The sequence below is a fragment of the Tursiops truncatus genome, chromosome 17 (genome assembly GCF_011762595.2).
Source record: "Tursiops truncatus isolate mTurTru1 chromosome 17, mTurTru1.mat.Y, whole genome shotgun sequence".
NCBI classification, from domain to species: Eukaryota; Metazoa; Chordata; class Mammalia; order Artiodactyla; family Delphinidae; genus Tursiops; species Tursiops truncatus.
Genome location: NC_047050.1, coordinates 39,216,013 through 39,233,269, shown reverse-complemented (window position 1 = coordinate 39,233,269; position 17,257 = coordinate 39,216,013).

Below are 17,257 nucleotides of genomic sequence, written 5' to 3'. Positions count from 1 at the left end.
TCATTGATTCATATGAATAAAATATTTCTGTAATATTTTAAATGGTCTCAGTATATGTTTTATCATTAATTTATTAGCAGTAGTTCAGTGTACATGCTGTAGCTAAATATTTGGGTATATGCTAAATTATTTAATTAGGATGAATTCCCGGAGGTGAGATTGTGAGTCACATGGAATACCCATGTTGAAGACCTGTGAAATGAACTATATATCTATATCTATATCATCTATATCTATCTATATCTATTGAAACAACTTAATCCTACTAGCACCGAATGAACGTGGCAGATGAAATATATTCCTGTAATCCATGTTGACATCCCTGTTAGAGTAATCCTTTCCCTTTCTTAGAACCAGCGCCTACTGTAGATAACATGGATGTGTTAAACTGAATGGATCTGTCCACATTTGCAGCACCTGGTCCTATTTTAGACCGATGTGGCAGAAACTGCTCTGTGTGTAAATCATTGAACTTGGCTGGTCTTGTTCCTCTCCACTCTGCGAGCCCGTATCTAACTTGGCTACTCCCCAGTACAATTTTTTGAGTACTGCATTTCCCTCCTACTTAATATCACAATTAGGGGATAATTCTTATCCCTGATATATTATTTTACTTTTCCCCGGATCTGCTCTTATTTGGAATTTCTATCCTGCATTTTCAAACTCTGTGAGTGTGTCAACTTACAGTAACACTGTGTTGAATTTGAATTCACTCACATCTGAGCCATTTTAAATTACGTGCCAAAAAAAACCCCCATGAAGCATTACCATTAACAACAGTGCCCCGACACTGCACATCTGCTCCTTCCTTGCTTTTGGTTTCTTTCTGTGAACTAATATCTGATTTCATCAGTATCCTCTATTCTTGCTGTCTCTGTCTTATTCAATTTTATAAGTGCATTTCTAAGCAACCCAGTTGTTTAAAAGAGGACTGAAGAATACACCATGAAACGCAAACTTTGTCTTCTGTTACTTGGCAAAGGTTGTAAAGACTCACAGTAGTTACATGGGAATTAAAAAATTAGCACTCTTACACATTGGTGGGTATAAATTAATATAGTGTTTTCAGAAGTTTAATTGGAAAAATATACCAAAATCCTTAAAAAACATTTTGTATATGCAATTCTATCTCTATGAATTTATCTGGTGAAAATAACTGAACAAGTAGACAAAGATTAATGGAAAAGTATGTTTAGTGAAACATTATTTATAAGAAAAATTGAAACAAATATAACGTTTGATAATAGGGGATTGTTTAAATAAAATATGGATATGCATATGGATATCCATATGCACATGGAAATATATACAGCTATTAAAAGTGAAGACAAATCTGTATTTACAGTATGGAAGAACATGAATGATATACTGTTGAGTAAAAACAGCAGGTTGCAAGAGTGATTGGTGTTGTGTGATCCCATCTCAGTAAGAAAGACATTAGCATTTATTTATGTAACCAGAGTAGAAAAGCTGCATCCCAATTTCATCGGAATGCAGGCTGAGCATGGACACTAGAGAGAAGTGTTAAGAATGCCTGCATCCTTGGGGGAGAAAGGAGAAAACAGAAGAGGAGGCCTTGGCCAGCCTATGTATAGGTTGGATCCCTATAGAGATGGGGGCATTGTCTCCAGTTTCAATCCAGAGTAACACATGGCTCTGAACCCTTGAGCATGATGGGAGTGGCAGTCCTGGTTCATACCTAAGGAGGGACAGCTCTAGAAGCCCCAGGAGACAGCATCTTAGGCAGAGCAACTTGGCCACAAAGAGCACTGACAACAGGGAGTGGCTTGTGGAAATATAAAAGCCTCTTAAGAAACTGTGATAATGGCCTTTCCTCCTTCTTCTATAGGCTAAAGCAAGTCAGATGACCATAACAAAGTGAGGAGGAAGTGAAATACACTCTACCTCTTTTTTTGGGGGGGGGGGGCGGTCAAGTCATATGGCAGAGGCCATGAATTAAGGGAAGGATAAAGAATTATTGCAATCTACCACACCTACATTTTCTCATATCTTGGACAATAATCACATAATATTTGTATAATTATGCTCATAAAAATTGTGTGCTAGATTGTTACACTAGTGGACCCCAAAGAACCATGTCTCCTGGTGTTCATGTCTGTATTAATTTCCTAGGGCTACTGTACCATAAACTGGGTGGCTTACAACAAAAATTTATCCTCTCACAGTTCTTAAGGCCAGAGTCTAAAATCAAGACTGGCATGGCAGAGCCACGTTCACTCCAAAAGCTCACGGAGAAAACCCTTCCTTTCCTCTTGTAGCTTCTGGTAGCCCCAGGCATTCCTTGGCTTGTGGCAGCACTGCTCCAATCTCTATCTCGGTCTTCACATGACCATCTCCCCGCTGTCTGTGTGACTCTCCCTATTCTTATAAGTGCACCAATAACATTGGTTTAGAAGTCAACCCTACTCTAGTAGACCTCATCTTAACTTGACTGAGTCTGCAAAGACTTTATTTCCAAATAAGGCCACATTTTGTGGTATGTGGGATTAGTGCTTCAACTTATCCTCTGTGGGGACAAAATTCACCCAGTAACAATGTCCTTGTGTAGTCCCTCCCACACTGATTCTAGGCCATGTGACTTTCTTTGGGCCACAGGATAGTATTGAACTTGATATGGAAGAGATGTGATGTGCACTTAAGCACGAAGCCTAGCCCTCTTGAAGCGCTACCTCCATGAGTGGGTAGCCTGGTGTAGCCTCTTTGAGGATGAAAAGACCACAAGGCAAGGGAAGCCCAGATAACACAGATGCCTCAGCTGAATCCAGCCAACCTCAGGCTGAATTCGTTCACATAAGTGAACTCATGTGAAGCCACAGAACTGCCCAGGGAAGTACAAAATAGTGAGAAATCATAAATTATTGTTTTATAGGAGATACTGAGTTTCAGGGTGGCAGTAATAGAAAACTGATATGGATAGTTATTCGCTTTCCTAAGGTCTAACCTCCAATCAGATCTGATGTTTCCCAGCCCACCAGTTCTAGAATCACTGGTTTTATTGGAATTGAAAAGAACTTTAGAGATAATCCAGTCTGATTTCTTTGTTTCACAGATAAGAAAAGTGAGCCTCGGTAGCTGAAGTAATAACTTAAAACTATGCTGCTGTAAAGGCAGGCATCAGTCTCCTGTCTCTTGGCTCTGTGCTCTTCCAACATTACCACGAGGTCACATGCTCTAATATGAAAGTACTACTCCGAGGGTGGGGCTGGCTCATGGTCACACAGCTATTTAGTGTCAATATCAGGGCTAGAAATCAGATTTCCTAACTCCTCACCTAGAATTCTCTTCCTTTGGGGGGATGGTGAACCTACAGAGCGTGTTTTTAACTCAGGCGTTTAACTGAGTATTGTCCTATGAAATGTTATCTTTGTGCCAGAGTGGGGTTCAGGGGGGGAAAATACCATCCCTTATCTTTCCTAGTTCTGAAATTTCTTTCTCTTCCTTTTTCACTTTCCCCTCCTAAGTCCCCCAGCCCTGGAAATATGAGTAAGAGTTCCTAACCCTCCCCATCAGCCACCACTTCATGCAGGATGGATTAATGAGGTTATGTCTCCAAAGAACTTTGAGTTCCTTGGAAGAAAGGCATCAACATGCAAAGTGGTGGTTGTTATTGCGATTACTTCACTGAGTAGGGTTTCACAGCTGTCTTGACGGAAAAGGGGCCAACAAAACAGAATGCCAGTTTCCCCCAGCAGAGGAGCAGCTGGAATGGATTATAAATGAGACCTGTGTGCCGGTTCTCTTTTTCGTCAAAGCCCATCAGCCTTTCTCAATGCCCAGCTCTCCCCTTGACAGCCCAACAAACTCCCTGAGCCAGACAGGTGTGGGCAAAGGCACTATCTAAGCTTCACATGGATAAGCCTGCTTGGCAGGGGCAGCAAAACCCTATATTCTGAAATGGGGCCAACCCATTACAAGTGCTCAGTAATTCAATGGATTTCTCCAGTGGTGATTTGGGGTAAGTAAAACATTCTCATTGCTCAAAATTCCCTTCACTTTGTAGGACTAGAGGGACAGCTGACGGAGAGGGAAGAGGGTGTGCAGACTCAGACAGATGTCACATTGCCAGAACCAGAGCACCTCTTTCCACTTGTTCTGCCTCCTTCCTCTTTCTTTCCTCCTCCCGTGTCTCCCTCCCTCCCTCCTCCTTCTTTTCCTCCCTCCCCTCCCTCCCTCCCTCCCTTCCTTCTTTTATTCCTTCCTTCCTTCCTTCCTCTCTTATTTCCTTCCATTTAACATATGTATTCAATATTATGTCAGGCACCATGTTAGGTCCTGGAGGTGTAATGGAAAACAAGCAGTTCTTTCCTTCAAGGAATTACCCCTCCTAATGCAGGAGTGAGGGAGACAGACAAATGAACAGAAAATCATATTCCATAACATTCCAAAAAACCACATTGCTGTGGCAAGACTAAGTATATGGGGCCATAGGGATACACGGAAGAGCCAATCAACGTGGCTTGGAAAGGGTCTTGGAAGACTCCTAAAGGAGCAATCAGAGACTGTCAGATTAAGTAGAGGGCCAGCTGAGGCAGTGTGCTCAGCAGCTACAGTTCCATTTGTTCTACAATAGTATAAAAATTATTAATGTTTTTTTTTGTGTGTGTGTGTCTGTGTATAAAAGAAAAACAAATGAGCATTCTAATGGTTTTAATTGTGTTGTAATCATAATATTATTCATACATTTATTGAACACTTGCTATACACTAGGTACTACTAAAAGCTATGAATACATTGCCTCATTTAATCCTCATAACAATTTTATAAAGCAGGTTCCATGACTATGCTTATTTTACTGAAGATGAAAATTAGGCCCAGAGAAGTTATGTGACTGGCTCAAAATCACAGAATTAGCAAGTAGGAGCATCAGGTTTGCACGCAGATAGCCACAACCCAGCCCCCATGCCTGTAGCCAGTACACAGTAGTCCCTTTTTTGCAGAGACCAACCGCCTCTCTATATAGGTGAGCTGTGTCCTGATCTGACTTTTATTTCTAATAGTAGGTCTATAACAGCAAGACATAACAATAAATGTTTGTAACTAAAAAATATTTCCCCAAGTCCTAGAAATATGGATTCTCTGTATTTGGACCTTTTGAGTTATAACCTGCCTTTAAGTTATTGAAACTTTTCTAACTCTGTTGTCTTCTCTCTTCAGCCAGATTGTAAGCCCCTGGAGGCCACAGACTTGTCTGTTGTTCTTTTCTGTCCTTGTCAGAACCCACCCCCACTCTCTACGTTGTGCTCCAAGTGTATCTGGCTGTGTCTCTATCAAAAGATTTATCACAGAATCCCTTATGGTTAGATTAGTTGTGTGCAAATTTCATATGAACTCTTGGGGGGATATTTTTGGGGCACACACAACAGATTTCCAGTGAATGCCTTTTGACTTGAAAGCAGAAGGTACTGGTACAAGTTCAGGGCTGGCTGGTAAACCAAACCCAAATCAAAGGCTTTCAACCAGCTCATGCACTTTCTTCTACATCCTGTGCACTTCAGTTCTTTCAGCTCTTTTTTTTTTTTGCGGTACGCCGGCCTCTCACTGTTGTGGCCTCTCCCATTGCGAACAGGCTCCGGACGCGCAGGCTCAGCGGCCTATGGCTCACGGGCCCAGTCGCTCCGCGGCATGTGGGATCTTCCCGGACCGGGGCACGAACCCGTGTACCTTGCATTGGCAGGCGGACTCTCAACCACTGCGCCACCAGGGAAGCCCCTCTTTCAGCTCTTGACAACCACTCCTTCACTGCCTGCCCCTGTGCAGCATTCTTCAGTTACACATCAAAACCACTGCTCATTATGCTCAGTTATAGATTTCCTTTGGAGAACCATCCAATTTGGGGATTTTTGTTTTCTTAAAATAATGACAATTTCAAATGCCAATAAAAGTGTTTTGATTTGTTTTCAAGTTTTTGTGTGTGAATGTTTGTTTTATTAATGCCAAGTGTTCTGTTTAATGTATTCTAATAATCTGACTTGCAAATTTTCCTTAGTGCTTCCTGCTTAAATAAAAGTTCTTTGCTGATACAGAGAATGAGGGTGAATTATTTATTCAAAAAAAGTGAATATTACTGATCCCTTAACTCTAATATGGAATTGGGCTCAGGCTTTTTTTTTAAAATGCATTTGCTTAGTATATATTTTTATACATTTGAACTTGACAGCATCCCTATGTAGACACTGTTATCACATCCACATTACAGATGAGGAATCACAGACTTAGGGGTTATGAGTGATTTGAAAATGGAATGCTGAGATGCAAATAAGTCTGATTTCCTAGTGCTCTTAAAAATTTGACTCTTATTGACCTAGAATTCTCGATTTCTCAAAGCACTCCAAGGTTGATTTCATTTACTTCCCACATACAGAGAGGAAACTGCTGGGCACATGTAGGTGATAGGCCTAAGATCAGAGACTGCTGGGCGCTGATTCTGTTTGTTGCCAATACCCTACTGTTCATGTCTGTTTTGAATAATGAGGTCAAAGAGGGTAGGGATCAAGTTGTTCCCACTGGCTTTGTACAGAAGTGGGTCACGTTGAAGTGACACAAGTAAACAGACATTTAAGTATGTCTGAGCTCTATAAAAATTAGCTACATAAACAGCTTCTACCTTTTTCAGCTCACCAGGATGGTCACAGTGAGAGTAAGACAGGTGAAGTTAGCTCACCCAAGGCACAGAGCTCCACGTCTTTCCGTGGTTATTATACTTTGCTCCCCAGGCATATGTAACCAAATGGTCATTCCCCCGCACTCCTCAAAACTTTCTTCCATGTATGGCATTTCTTCTGAAGCAAGTCAAGCTTGAAGCAGACAGGGACCTCACAAAAATAAAGAAATATGGAGCTGGGGCTTGGCATCTGGTTGGATCCCATCCATTAGAAACTAAAATTATTTCAGAGTGAATCTGCCTTTTTTCATTCTTCTTTCCCTTATTTACCTGAAATCTGATAGGGACTCTGCAGAAAAATTGGCCTCTCCCTGAACCTCACATGTCGTGTGCAGGTAGAAGGCAGTGGTGGGAGTGGGGCCTGGCGTGGGGTGAGGACACCTGAGGCGGACCCTAAGCTACCACTCTCAGCACATGGCCTTGGCCAGTGACTTCACCTCCTCACGTTGACTTAGGTCGCTGACAGCATCCAATGTGGTACCTTCTCTAAAGCATCCCGCACAGGGCTAGGTTCATGGAAGGTACTTAACAAATGTTAATTCCAATTCTCCCTTTGTTCACAATGTTTTTGATGATTCTCATAAATTATTTTGTCCCAGATCTAATCTATATGTTAACCTTGCGTTTCCCTGTCTTACCACTACCTAACTCTCTGCTCATGGACATTTCACTTGCTTAAGAGGGAATCATAAGTAAGAGTTTAGACCCAGGAGCAGGCTGCCAACATGTGGATGCCTAATCTGTCACTACCTGGCTGTATGGTCTTGGAAGAATCACTGAAGCTTACTGTGACTCAGTTTCCTCATGTTTAAAATAGGTATCTACCCACCTTACAAAATTGTTATGAAGATTTGAGGAGTTAATCTACATAGCTTCTGAGAATATTGTCTGGCGTATACAAGTGCTCAAGAACGAGCTAGTACTCCTTAACTAGCCTTTGCCTCTGCTTTCTCATGTTATATCTGTAAAAACAGGAAAATTGATATTTGCTGCATCTTCCTTGTTCAACTGTTGTGAAAGAAGTAGGCAGTTAGGAAAGACCTAATATGTGCAGACACTAGCAGCATATGAGAATCAAATATAAAACAGATTTAAAGGGGAAAGCAAAATTGGGTAAATCGTATAAAAGTCACTGTGATTCAAATTGACATTAGAAATGATTGAGGGAATTTTCATAGAGCTGAACACTTCTCCCTTTCACTCTAGGGAGATAGTTGTGTTGAAGTTTTTAGGGGCTGGGGATATAGAATAAATGTCATAACAAAAGCAGCAGATGTCACAGATTTTTTGAGATTGTCTGAGGCTTGATTGTCTACTATGGGACTACCAGTTCTCTCTGGCCCTTGCACATAGCCTTCTTTTGAAGCATTTATTATGACTGATTTTATGAGCTGATGGGGTATGATGTGAAAAGAACCAGGAAACGGCCTCACCTCCCACTGGTTGGCATCTGCCCAAGGAGCCAGCCTCAACCCTTACTGTTCCACGGGCTCCTTCCATATTCATTCCATCTGCTTGTAGCTCCCTGGAACCTTCATGTTGCTGATCACCTTCAGGTCTTGCCCTTGTAAAAACTTCTGCTTAGAAACCTTTCCTTGCTTATAAATAAACAGACAAACAAACAAACTCTGAATATTTGAAGTCTCAATCAAGCCACTACCTTCTTCACATCTCCTTCCCAATCACCTTCTCCCTCAACTGAAGATCGTCTTGACCATGCTTTTCCTGGCACTCACTGCAGGTGGTTTAATAAATGCTGTGTAGTGTTCACAGACAGGGGGTGATGGGAACAGCTGTAACACTGCATTACTCTTGCCATTGAAATGTCTACATTCCTGATGATCTAGAATGCTTTATGGAAGGCAATATATCTTAATCATCTCAGCTTCCCCAGAACCTAGCAAAGTGCCTGGCATATAACAAATAATCAATAAGTGTTTGTTAAATGGATAAATGAATGAATGAATGAGGTTTAAATACCTCTTGGTCTTCAGAGAGCCAGGTAGAAAAAGCTGAAATCAAACTCATTTTACCACTCTGAGCTTCTTTAGATAAAGAGTACTGGGAGAGAGGCTCAAATTCTTAATGACAAGATTTTCTGGCAGGTTTATTTTATTCCATCTTCTTATTTCTACGTCTAACAGCATTTGGGTCAGTATATATCACATAGTAGATGCTTAATAAATGTCTGATGAATGAATAGAAGATACAAGAGATTTCATTTTCAGCCACAAGATCTTGGTGGCATCCACGGGGAAGGTGACCCCCAGAGTCTACAGCCTGGATAGACAGTGACAGTCAGGGCCGGATAATTCCTAGGAGATGTAATGGGAGCTGCTCCCCTGATTACCCCAACACCAGTAGAGGCATTAGCCATTCTGAGGCCCAATGCATGGAGGAAGGATCCCGGGGCGAACATCTCTACTCCCTCAAGCCATCCTACTCCCAGCAGTCCAGTCTCTCCCTTAGAACACACATAGTGAGCCCAATACTTTGAGTGAGATTAATACTCTTTCTCTTTTATTTTTAAGTATTTATGATCGGCTTCCTAGTCAATATAAAGTAAGATTATTGCAAAGTAAAAATAAAGGGAAAATTATTATTGGATTTTTGATACTTAAAATAGGATTTGCAGCAAGACAACAGCTGAAATCAGGGCTTAAGGAGCTAGGCTTTTCCAAATTACTCTGGTACCTATGTAATATATCAAGCTAGTCCTGGTGAAACACATTATATGGTTTTATGTAATGTAGAGAAGAAAGGGACTTCAAGGAAAAGTTTGCCCATTCAGAGCTAAGGAATTATGGAGAGAAGATGAGCGAGCAATGAATTCAGACAGGTAATGTCTCCTCTCTGGGTCCTCAGAACCTCATAGGGTGCGGAGGGCCAGTGGACAGACTGAGAGCACAGTAAGAGCACAAGGACTTTTGTTTTGGATGAAGACAACTGACCCTGAAACTATATAGAGGGTCTTACAGATTCAGAGTGTGGAGTGAGAAATTCAGGTTGATGAAGGAACTGGCCTACCGGTCTGAGCTTTGCCTGTTTTCATCTGGCATGGATGCTCCTTTGCAAAGCCACAGACCTCCTGTAGGCTGCTGGGGTGACTGAGATGAGCCTGTAGCATCAGGACCAGCATTGACAGCCAGGGCCAGAAGTGGCAGAAATGGCAGAGACTCAAAGGGTCTTCATCAACAGGAGTGGAGTGGGCAGTGAGGGTAAGTCTTCAGGGAGGGGCCCCAGACTCTGAGCAAGCCAAGCAGAAATAGACCACAAGTACTTCAGCCACAGATGTCAGCTGCAGGAGCCAGCTGTGGACGCCAGCCATGGGGCGGTGCCAAGCATTCCTCAGCAGACACGAGGCACCTCACACCCCAGGCACAAGTGCAGATCCAGGGGTTCTCCTCCCCCGGTGCCATGGGCTGTAGGATCTGGAGAGAGCAGCAGGAGAGAGAGATGAGAGTTCTGAAGAGCTGAGTAGAGAGACAAGTGAATCTAAAGATTCTGTGTAAATGATTGGGCAGAACTAACCTGAAGACTAAACTGGACTAAATGGAGTTGTTTTCTTGCTATTTAAGCAGGTGAAGGGCTCATGAAGAAAGTCAGGTCAGAAATAAGAAAGTAACTAATTTGGGGACTCCACTACTCACCGACAATTTTGATCTTTAGCAGCTTAGTCATGGGGCTCAGGAAGAACCTGATTTGCCAGGTAAAGTGAGAAGCGAATCCATTCAACATCATGCCAGGAGGGTATCCAGGGGCTTGCGACACAGGCATTGAGGGGCTATTAGGTCTCTGCCGCTTCCTTTCTTGCCTCTGAGCCTTCTCTATCTCCTCTTAACACCCTCCCCAATCCTCTTTTCTTCCATCTCTTGACCTTCTCTTTGAAGAGAGAACATGCACGCAGATGGGCAAGCTGAATCAGAATGGTGCTTTTGGAGGCTTTTTGGAGGTTTAGAAGGAGAACTGAACCTGAACTACATGAGCCCTCAGGAAGCACCTCTCTGACAGAGTTATAGATGCCTCCAAAGAACCTTACAATGGTTGAGCATATATTTCTGCTTCGGAGCTCAGGGAGAAATAGAAAAGGGAAAAAGAAAAGCTCTTTAGAGGACGTTTAGCTGATGCATATGTTAGTGAATGAAGAAACCCTCAAAAAGTTTAGCAAGTGGAACATTCCTGATGCAGTACGTTAACTTGAGTAACCTAATATAATAACGGCCATAAGGAAAAAACAAGTCATGCTCCCCAGAGACTATCTATAGTCATAGAAAGAAGATGTGAACTTTAAGTAAATAACTAATTAGAATGATCCAAAGTGGTGTTTTGACTAATAGTGGGGTCTCTATATGGAAATATGAACTGTCTTTGCTTTGAGGGTTTTCACACAAAATAATCCTGCTCCAGCGGAACTTCTGAGTGTTGAGTAAGTGACAAAGTCTTGGAAAGTAAGAAAGGGGATTGAAACCAAGAAATTTCAGGGTCCATCCATATGACAGAGACAAGGAGATCCTGTTCTCTCTGGCCTCTTTTTATTTGTGTGAACTTTTATCTCTCAAATATTAAGTTTAAATCAAATTCAGTTTGATGCAGTTTTGAGCCATGCAAGGGTGTGAGGATGGAGAGCCTTGCATTTAACAGATCTCTCTCCTTAGAGAATACTTTTAGTACTTCATAATCCATTCGTCAATGATAGGACAGAAGTAGCATTAATTGGGTTCCTACTATATGTCAGGCACGAGAGTAATTATTCTTTATATCTCTTATTTCATTTAATCCTCACCACAATTCTAGGGCTGGGATAATGTCTCCATTTTACAGATGAAGGTCATTTTGCCCAGCCCTTGCGTGAATTCCTGAGTTACTAGCATAAATGCTTCTCCTTTCTTCTAATCCTCCAGGTAGAGAAGCCCTACGATCTGTCAGCATTGTCCACTTCAGCAATAGTCCCCTGAAGATGTAGAATATAAATTCCCACTTGCAGTTCAAGTCTTCTTTAGGCCCCCGGCTCTTTAGTACTTAAGCCACTTGTCCTGTGCACAGCAGCACATGGGCTTTCTGGGACCCAGATTAGATTGCATTAGAAAAGGGGCAGTCAAAGGACAAGAGAGACACTGAGTAGATTTCAGGGCATTGAACCTTGTTGTATAATTCTGAAACACAACTTATGTTCTTCTTATTACAAAAGTACCATATGCCCCTTATTTTAAAAAGAAAAATATTGTATAGTATATGATGAAAGTGAGATTGCCCTGAAATTCCACCTTCAAGGGATTGCCAATAACCCTTGGCCTTTAATGAAGAGCCGGCTAGAGAGGAAGCATGGCTCCGTCCTTGGTCTTTGCCATGGCAAGATAAAAATAGGACTTTGGTCAGTTTGAAATAGTGAAAAGAACGCATCAGTTTGGGAGTCAGACAAACCTGGGCTTCAGTCTCAGGCTTGATCTTGGGCAAGTTACTTCAATTCTCTGATTCTCAGCTTCCTTGATGTTAAATGGGTGATGATAGCACTAATTCATAAAGTTTGGAGAGGCTTAAATAGTATATATGTCAAGCTCTCAGCAAGGTGCATGGCACAAAGCAGGCATTTAATAATTTCATTCAATAGAATATCACAGACATGCCAGATACCAGGATCCTTCTGTCTGCAAAAGATTACCAGTTGCTGAGACAATTCTCAACATCTACTTTTTTTTTTTCTCCCACTGAGTTAATGGCTACACTTCAGGCATATAATTTAGAGAATAAGCTCTTGGTAAAAGTTTGTTGATTTTTAACACAAGGTGTCTATAGAAATTTTCTTCTGTTTATGTGTTCTTTGTTGCATGATTAAAGCTACTGTCAATAAAGTGAACACTCTAGAATTATTAATAATTATAAGATATCATTTTCAGACTCTCAAAATAAATTCTACTTCTGTAGTGACAGCTGCCCAACCCCACTTTTGATACATTGATAAACTGGAACCTTGGAGCTGCCCTCTTTAGTCCTTGAGGGGAGGGGGTGATGCAATGTGAGAGCCATGGTGTGAGGAAGGTGTTTCTTCCTAATGAATGCCCAGCCATCCCACTTGGTTTGGTTGAAAAGAGAGACTCCAAGTCTCAGCCTCTGTGACTGCCAAGATCCTGTCACTTTTAATGTGCTCATTTCTAGCTGTGGACCCACGATGCCTCTTGAAACAAATTATTCTGCAATGATTGATCATGTCCCACTCCCATAACTATGTTTGAGAGTTGGACAGAAATCCTGCCTGACAGATGATCTACACTGGGGCCAAAAGGCTTAAAGTGCAACATATCCCAACCTGCTTGCCAGTGTGGGACGTGTACTGGGACCAACCGAACAACTGTGTCAGCGGTAACATGGCTGAAGTGCTAAACACTCACTGCTTCCTGCCTGCAGATGACCTCAGGACTTGAGAGCAGTTATGTGTCTGCACTATTCTTCCTCAGATCCCTTGTGTCCCCATCAAACAAGCAAACAAGTTTGTTAATTGTCTGTCTCCATCTAGCTGGAATACAAGCTCCAAAAGGGCAGGGCATTTGGTCTGTTTTGTTTATTGCTGTAGGTCCAGCTCATACATGTGTGCCCGTTATGTAACAGGGACTCAATTTCCATTTGTTGAACAGATGAATGAAAGGAGAATCCAGCAGTGATGTCTTGCCTTAGTTTTCCTCAGGAAAAGAGAGGTCCTGATAGAAATAAGCAGATAGTAAATATGCTGACTATGGGAATTTGTTTATTAAACCATGAGATACTTCAGGATACCTGTCTTATCATTATAACAGGTGATTATTCTGAGGTGTAGATGCAGTGCAGTAAATTTGATGTCCCTTCCAGCTTATAAGATAAGAAGAAAAATATGCTCATTGTTTTAATTGACTTTTACCATTCCTACTTGCTAAAGGTTTTGGAATGGCCACATGGATCATTTTAATAAGAATTGAACTTCAGTAGTGGACCTGTCAAAAGAAACATGGTTTATGCCACAGAATTTCAATGTGAGTTTATTGTTTGCATTTCGAAACAGAGGAGTGATTTGGGGAGGTTCTAGAAATAGTTTGCCCTCTGATGAAGTCTGAGGATCAAAAATGAAAACTAATCTTTCTTCATTTCTTAAAAAGGACTTACTTCTTGTTGAATCTAGCGATGGCCGACTCCGACCATGCCAAACACCTGTTACTTTTCCTCCCAGAACTTGTCTTCACATGGCTTATGTTCCAATTGTTGCTATTTGATGTGAGTTTACATGTTTAATTACTTAACGTCATCTCTTCTGGTTAAATTGTAAGCAGGGATTTTCATCAGTTTTGTTCATGCTGCTTCCCCAGCACTTAGAATAGTGCCTGGAATGTGGTAAGTGCTTCATAGATACTGTCAAATAAACAAATTAAATAAATGTACATTGTAGATCCCGATATCTGTGCAAACATATCTTGGAGAGGAAGTGAGGTCAATAACATGGGCAACCAGGACATTCATTGTAGAAGGAGATGTGGACTTGGGAGCGGGATCAATCCAGATCCACTCTTTTCTAGGTGTTTTGCCACCAGACATTGAATCTCCCTCAGCTTGCTTTTGAGTCTTGCAGAATGGGAATAACTATAGCCACTTAATGAAAGGGTTAAAGAGATTACATGAGAAGAGGATATAAATGTGCTTTGCAGAAGCTGCCAAGACTTACAGAAGTATCAGATTTCATTCTATGTGGGTACACATGTCTGTTGATGGAATGAGTGATTTGGTTGCACTAATCTGTTACTTAGTTCCACCACTCTGCCAAAGAGGCTACTAATGGATGCTCAGTTGTCATAGCAGGTGCATAAAGGGAGATGCCTTTCCTCTGAAATACCAGGGATTGGAGGCTCATCAGAACTGCCTGAGGAGCTTTTTTAAATTGTATATCCTTAGGTATGGTAAGCTGTATTGCTTGTTCACATTCATTTGTCTCCCTCATCACCTTCAGGCTGCCACATATACCATGCTTTCCTGTAGATGATGTTTCATTTTCATCCCACGAACACTGGGCATGGCCATAGATTTGCCTTAGTCAATGAATTATAAGTGAGCGTGATGCCTGCCACACCAGCATAGAAATGTGTTGGCATGGTCTGGCTTGGCAATCCCTCTAGCTTCTGCCCTCAGTTATGAGAAAGGCACGCTCTAGTTAGAGGATACTCCTTCAGCCTGGTTTCTGGAATGGGAATACACATGCTTCTTGATCAAGCCCAGGCATGCCCAACAGAACTGCACCGACTCACAGATCCTCATGAAATGTGAGCACAAATGCTCCTGTGAGCCACTGAGATGTCAAAGTGGTTTGTTACCTTAGTGCAAGCTGACTGGTAAACAAGGATCCACTCCAAGGCCCCTGAGGTCCATACTCTGAGGCTCAGGAATCTGTGTTTTTAAAAACCTGGTAATCAAGCAGGTTTGGGAACAAGTCTCCTAGATTATCTATACCCCATCCCTCCTTCTTCCCACCTGCCCATAGGAACAGGGTTTGACTAATGCTTCTACCATTCCTATAACTCAGCTGGTAGCATTCTTTGTTGTCAGGCCAGACAGAAAAGAAAAGAATGCCCCTCCGCTTTGGGGACTGTGGTAGAATATGAAGCTGTGGAAACTGAATCTCAAATTAAATCAGAGATTTCAAGGTCACCTGGCCTCCCCTCCCCAGCTCTTTGCTGAGAAAGTGATAGAATAATTTATTACTACAAAAGCAAGATATCTATGGAATGACATACTCTATAATGGGCCACGTGGTTTGGATTTTTGTGTGGTCATTATTCTTGTTTCTGACAATCCCTAATACGTGTGCCTGCATTAGATACTAAATTATTATTGGCTAACCGGTGCCCAACAGTTCTGCTTGATGATAAGGTCTCGAGACACCTATAAGAGGCAAGAGGATGCTGTCAGTCATCACTGGTAGAGATCAAGCCTGTGGTTCCAAGGAAGACTTTTCATTTTATTTACTAACATCTCAGCATTACAGCTAGAGCCTTCATGTCTGGATTATGAAAGACAATGACCCTTTTATTTTCTGACCACTTGTAATTAGGCCATATGAAAAGTCATGGGTGAGATTAAAATCACTTTATTTTACACAAGTAAAATAAAATTTCTTAAAAATTGTTGGGCAATCTCATAATCATGGTTATCTCTTAATAAAGTTTACACAAGACTCCATGGAGAACCAGGTCTTTAACAAATAGTGCTTCTTCTTCTTTCAATGTCAGTGACAGTCCAGTAAGGATGCCACACTTGGTTTGATCATTTTTTTCTTGGGAACAACAGGGTAAGGAGATGTTTTAATTATCATATTTATGACATTAAAATTGAACTTGAGTTTTATTCCTACTCTGGCCTTGTATAAGGGATAACTGTTTTCTTTATGTTGTGAAACCAAAATACCCATAGCTTCCAGTTATAGCCAATAGGGTAGAAAAAGCTATTGTATGTACTCAGCTATGCTCAAGAGGACTTTTTAAAATGCATGTTATTGCAGAGCTTCGGATTAATCACTTGCAATCCCCTGAGTCTTTCTTTCACTCCATAGGTATCTGGTAGATCCAAAGACACAATCACTCATGACAAGCAATAAGTGTACAGCAGGATTCTAGTACATTTATTTCATCAGCACAAGAAACTTGGGAACATTCCATATTCAGATACATTGAAATAGAGATGTTCAGAACCAAAGCTATGTAAACCCTTGAAAATGAAGGTCTACATTCCTCTGAGTGTAGCTTTCCTCAGCTCCTGTCCCCCTTGATTCATATCAAGTATGGAATTGATAAATATCCAATTACTCCTTGAAGAGGAGATTTAGCAATCAGCATTTATATCGGCTTCAAATATTCTTTTAAAAGGGAAGTGTGATTATCTTAACTATTACTCAGATAGTAAGACATCAATTACCTGAAACCCTGCAGGAGGGAGTCCAGGATGGTCCGACTGATGATGGAGTATGTTTGGTTATGGCCCCTGCTGTTGATGTTGGCACACGAGGAGCAGGGGACAGAGTTGAGTGTGTCACTTCTTGGAATAAGACCTGGGTATGAGTTTATTTGCCTGGTATTTGCCATTTCTTCTAAAATTGAAGACCAAAAATTCTTGGTAATTAAAATTTCTGAATATTTAGATTCTGAATATTCTATTTTACAAAGGCATGTGTCTCTTTTTTTTAGTTATGGAGACGTTTGAAAATCTGTTGAAAGCTGTAGACCTCCTCCTCCCCAGAAATCCAAATTTCAGAGAGTTCACCTGGGGTTAATGGAGTCCTGGGTAAGAACTCATGAGACAATGAAAACAGCATGGGACTCGCGGTCTAATTTCTCCCTCATTTCTAGCTGTGTGGTCTTAGGCATATCACTTAAGTTCTCTGAGAGTTAGTTTCCTTTTAGATTTGTAAACCATAAAGCAATATATAAATTTTATCAAGTTTTCTTATAATTATAGGAAGTGTAAATTTTACTGAACCCCCCTCCCCAAAATGTTGTTCTCTTTCTCTTTTAATCATTAAGATCCTTTAATTGAGCCCAAAGAAAATCTCTTTCTACCAATTCCGTG